Raw genomic sequence first — 6004 nt, forward strand, 5'->3', positions numbered from 1 at the left:
CACGGCCCGACTTCCACGTTCGCTCCCAGCCGCGAGGTGAAAGGGCAGCTTGGGTGTGTATCCGGGTTACGCGCGGGGGCGGGGCCAGGGCGAGGGGCGGGGCCGCAGAGGCCCCTCCCCGAGGGGCGGGCCGACGGCTTTCCCTCCGGCAGCGGCTGGCGCGCGTGGGAGCTCTCGGTCTCGGTTCCCACTGTGGTCCGGTCCCGAGCGGCTCCTGCTGGTGGGGTAGCGTCCTTCTTCGCGTGGAGGGATGCTGCGTGTCACGTACCTATGAAAAGTGGGCTTCCCTTTGAATGACAACGGACGGCTGAAATAAAGCCACAGTGACAGTTAAGGCGTCCTGTCGCTCTCAGATTTGGGGGGGGGGGGGGGGTGGAGAGGCGGAGAGGAAATTAAACCATTAAAAAAATCTCTAGACTTTTTTTTTCACCGACAGAACCTGTGGCTTTAAATCGCCCCTGCGCACTACTCCAGGCGGGAGGGACGTGGGCTTGGAGGGGAGAAACTGTATTTGACTCTTGACGGAGTTGGCATCTCCTCCTGTGGATGAACTAAATGCTTACGCGTGTATATATTTATGTAAATATAGCTTTTCCCTTTCCCTTTACCTGGTCTGCCGGGATAAGCCGTCCTCTAGGCAGCTGAAAACATACATTGATTCTGGGCTTTTGTAATGGAAGAAAACACCCCAGTATCTCTCATTTCTGAGGATACGCCATTCATTCCCTCCTCGAAAGGTTGGGAATTGGGTGGGGAGGAATCGCCTGAGAGCCCACTTAGTTAGAAAGGTTGTCCGGAGATGGTTAATTCACGTAAAATATCATCTCTGAGTTTACACGGGCCCTCCAAATGCACTATATAGAAACATTTTAAGTGAAATAACTACCTCCTACTATAGCACTGATCTTCGCAATCATAATAGTGGATAAGTACTAAATTTTAATAACTATTGTTATAAGTATTACGTTTACCTTCCATTTTAAAACGGAATATTAAGATGTGCAAAATCATTTTTAGATGTTAGCATAGTCATTGAAAAATCAACTTAAAATGTAGCCTCTTTTACTGTGCGTAGACACATGGCAATGGTTTTAAGAGGGGCTTTGCTATTAATCGTCTTAGGAAACACACGTATGCTGGCTTGACTCTGAACATCCATCGCTAAAAAAGTCTTGCAGAGACAGCCTGAGCTCTACTGCTTCTTTAGAGTTGAAAGCACCCCTAGAATCTGCATATGCTTTTACAGATACAGTAAACAAGGTTATTGATTGTTTGGTTTCCCTGCCAGTAATCTGTAGCTCACTGAAAAATAATACAGCATAAAATCAAGTACAAATACAAATCAAGGAAAAATAGCCCTGGAGTGTTGAAAGATCATAAGGAACTGCTTTTATCCTTCTTGCCAGTTTTTGGGAGCAACTTTGCAATTAAACAAAGCTGCTTTCAAAAGAAATCTGAAAGTGTAGGTCACAGAGTAATTATGTTTACAAAACCCAGAGATAAAGATAAAGATCAGGGTTAAAATGTAAAGGCTTAAATTAAGCTGAACCACCTCAAACAGTAATATGAGACTAACAAAACCTATGAGTTTGGTAGTAACCAGAGAAATATTAAAATCATCCTTGGAAAGTCTAACTGAGATTTATAAAAAATAAACTGAATACAAATTTCCAAGAGTATTGGAAAAGAATATGGGGCCATGTTCACTTGGGCCCCCTGCAAAGGGTCAGATTGCCCAAATACATACTAAAAAACTCTGCAGCATTTTTACAGCTGGAAATGGGATTTAAGAATTGATTGGAGAAATGCCAAGGCTTGTGAAAAGAATGAGAACAAATTTGAACATCATAGGTCCAAGGGATATTCTAGGTGACTATTGAAAGGATGAAGCAATAATAGATACTGATATTTAATCATTAAGAAAAAATGTATGACTAGCCACAAACATCAAACATATAATGAATTACATGTGGGACAGTGATGTTGTGTGATAGAACCTTCATAGGAATTTGGCTGAAAGAAATTTGTTAGAAGCTTTAAAAAAATGTATACGTACAAATGTAAATTAAATGAAAGTAATGAAAAATTGTAGGCTGGTGAATTTGAGGCAAGCTGATCTTTTCAAAATAATCTTTTCCCTACCCTAAGTGTTGAAAGAGTTGAAGGTACAGTTTATATTTCTTCTGTATGCATACTGATAGCAACAAGAACCGATATAGGGTAGAAACTTCTCTACCCAAACTTCCACTTCGCGCACTTGCCAGACCCATGCTCTCCACTCCTTAAAAAAACAAACTCCCTAATGCAGCTGTGTGCTCACACCTCGACGGGTAAATGCTCTTGGACACCTTCCTCCAGCCAGGTAGTTGAATTTTACACGCCTCTCAAGAGTCAATTTTGTTTATTTCCAATCCTGTTTTGCCATTGTGCCTAATATAATAAATTCATATTAAATGAAATATGTTAAAAAATAATATATGCATATGAATACTAAGCCCAATGCTTTGGAAAAACTTGATAAAGGTGGGTTGCTAAAAACAAGAATTGACATCAAATTAAGTGTTGGAGCAAAAACTCTAACTTGGAGGAAAAAGAATCATAAAAACTCAGAGGCTAAAATCAGATTACTTCACAAGACTGTTCAAGTTCTCACACCACTTTAAAGAAACAAAAAATTGTCAATTAGGTGATGCATTGCAAATATGGTTGATGTAAATAAACAACTTGAAACTCCAGTTAGTAGATATAATCAAAGAAAAAGCCTTGCCTTTAAATGATTGACAAATGAATTTATATTTACATCTCTTAAGTTCAAATGTTCAATTTGTATCGAGTTTTTCTATAATTTCCACTTTGAGTTTTCTCAGTTTATTGGCCCACTCATTTCCAAAAGACCTAATCTCAATATCCTACAAATACCACTTTTCCTATGCTCTCCATTATGTTTGAAATAAATAATACCCATTTTATGACACATTAAAACCTCTTTTAATAAAGAGGCTATTTTAGATAGTTGGAATGACTCATTACTCAAAAAATTATCCTGAAAAAAACTTTCGTTTTGTTAAATCTCTTCCAGTTAGTTTCTTTGTATTTTTTTTTTCTTTTTCTATGAAAAGCTCACTGTAGGGGGAAAATATAATTAATTAGAAATTCAAGCTAGTTGAACCATAAAGGTGGTTTTGCCATCTTTCTGACAAAGCAAAACAAAACAATGACATGATAGTAAGTCTTCATGTTTAAAATATAAAACTCCCTAGAAGTCTTATTTATATATTCTTCCCTAAAGTGATTCAACCTTACAGAAACAATAATTCTGGTTTTTATTAGCTATACTAATAAGGTATTCCGTTCTGCCATTTAATTTCTCCCTTCAGGAGATCATATATTTCTTGGGACAGTGACTTTCACACATTAAGATTTTGAAGAGTATTTTTGAAACAGATAACTTTTCTGATGATTGTAAAAGAATTATTTATGCTAGCATCATAGCCTCCTACTATGGCCCTGATCTTAGCATTAATAACAGTGAATACTTATATGGTATAAGTATATAGAGTAGAAATTATAATTACTTTACTTTGCAAATATATTTACTTTTGACTTTTGAAATTGTAATTAGTTAATCCACATAAACAACATAAAGTCAGACAGGTATTTTCCTTAGCTTTATATACTGTGCCCTAACTCAGATCCTTTGCATGCTGGAAGGACTCAGTAAATATTCATGAAATTGAACTTTTCAAAACTAGTTTTATTGAAATTTTTTTCTGCCCTGACATTAGAAAATGACCATTTACTTTGTTCAAAACATTTGCTTTATCAGCATGAAAGAAATAAATGCTTGCTTTGGAATAATTAACCTATCAAGAATTTGTTAAGTTTTTGGGGGGTGCTCTTCATTAAATCCAATATTTGGCAATGCTTTGTTTTAATCCCTCCTGGGGCAAAGGTCAGGCAGACTTCCTGCCTGTGCTCAGGGCTCCTCTTTCCTGAAATACAACGCTGGAATGCAGGTGTCACGTGACCTACTTATCCTCATCCTGCAGGAATCCTGATTTGGGGAATAAGTGCAAGCATTGGTCCGCTGAAGGCCACTACTGCTTAGTCTCTGACCCAGGAGTTTTGTGTCTCCTGCCAGCATCCGTGAACCTGCAGCCACTTAACCTGCTAGTTGATGAGTAAACACTTCTCATCTATATACCATATTTTAGTCTTGTTCCTGTTGAGACTTCACCATCCCTCATTAAAATAAAATTTAAAAAACTTTATTTTTTTTTAAAGATTTATTTATTTATTAATTTTTAATCCCCCCCCCTCCCCCAGTTGTCTGTTCTCTGTGTCTATTTGCTGCATCTTGTGTCGTCAGCGGCACGGAAGTGTGGGCGGCGCCATTCCTGGGCAGGCTGCACTTTCTTTCGCGCTGGGCAGCTCTCCTTACGGGGCGCACTCCTTGCACGTGGGGCTCCCTTATGTGGGGTCATCCCTGCATGGCAGGGCACTCCTTGCACGCATCAGCACTGCGCATGGGCCAGCTCCACACGGGTCAGGGAGGCCCAGGGTTTGAACCGCAGACCTCCCATGTGGTAGACGGACGCCCTAACCACTGGGCCAAGTCCGTTTCCCTAAAAAACTTTAAAATTAAAGGATAACCACATGAAAGAGGATATAATTTTTAAAACGAGATCCAAACTTTTCAGAGATGGCCTAGAATTTTTATAACTTCCTGTGAATTCTAAAAGATGAATAATAAAATAAGACAAATCATTCAACATATCATGGCATTTCAATCACAAAAGCCAGTCTTTTTGGTTGTATGAATCTGAAGAAAATTCTATTCAGAATTCAATGAGAAAAACACAGCCCAAATCAGTTGTCATAAAGCAAATTTTCCCAATTTATGTCTTTTTTGGAGTCACAAAGCAAATAGAAAGTGTTTTTCTGCAGCGTCAATTTTCTAATATTGTATTATGTTAAAATGTTGCTTCCTGAATAACCTGTCCTTTTAAAAGAAACAAGCCATGCTGGTTTGAATCTGAATGGCCCCCAGAAAATTATGTGCTTGAAGTTAATCCATTCCTGTGGTTGTGGAACTGTTGTAAGTGGGATCTTAAAACCCATGTCAGTCAGGGTGGATCTTAATCCTCTTACTGGAGTCCTTTAGAAAGGGAGCCGTAAAAGGGCCACGACATGGGCTAAAAAGCCTCAGGAGAAAGAAGGAAATGTCCTAGAGGCTGGAATCGGCAGGGGACAGAGGCACAGAGAAAGGCCCCCAAAAGGCTAGGCCCATGGAGCAGCTCAAAGCTGAAAGAGACAGGCCTTGAGTAGAGGGGAGAGAGCCAGCCACCGTTATGCCCTGCCACATGCCTCATCATCCACAGCTGAGCTCTGGGAGAAAGCATCGTTAGGTGGCATCGCCGTGTGCCTGATTGCATTCAGCTGCAGTTCAGTGAGACAGCATCTCTGATGATGCCTTCATTTGGACATTTTCACAGCCTTGGAACTGTAATATTTTCCACCCAAAAAATCCCATTATAAAAGTCAACCTTAGGGGAATGTATGTAGCTCAGTGGTTGAGTGTCTGCTTCCCACTGTATGAGGTCCAGGTTCAATTCCTGCCACCTCCTAAAAAAAAAAAAAGCCAACTCATTTCTGGTATTTTGCTCCCAGAAGTTTTATTTTATTATCTTAAATTCTTTTTTTTTTTTTTTGTACTCATAAGGGATTGAACCCGGGACCTCGTACGTGGGAAGCAGGCACTCGGCCACTGAGCTACAGCTGGTCCCCTCCTGGCAGCTTTAGCAGACTAAAACTCTGCTCATCTGTCTTCATCCATGAGCCTCAATCAGCTATGGACAGTCTCCTGCCTGTCCTTCAGGCTCTCACCATGAGGACAGGTGACTCTAGGTGGCTTACATAAGAATATCTGCCGAAACAAGGATTCCCAGGAACACGCTCAGCAATTCTCCAGCCACTCCATGTGCTTCTTAAACTGTTACATTCA

This window comes from Dasypus novemcinctus, chromosome 14 (assembly GCF_030445035.2).
Source record: "Dasypus novemcinctus isolate mDasNov1 chromosome 14, mDasNov1.1.hap2, whole genome shotgun sequence".
Taxonomy (NCBI): Eukaryota; Metazoa; Chordata; class Mammalia; order Cingulata; family Dasypodidae; genus Dasypus; species Dasypus novemcinctus.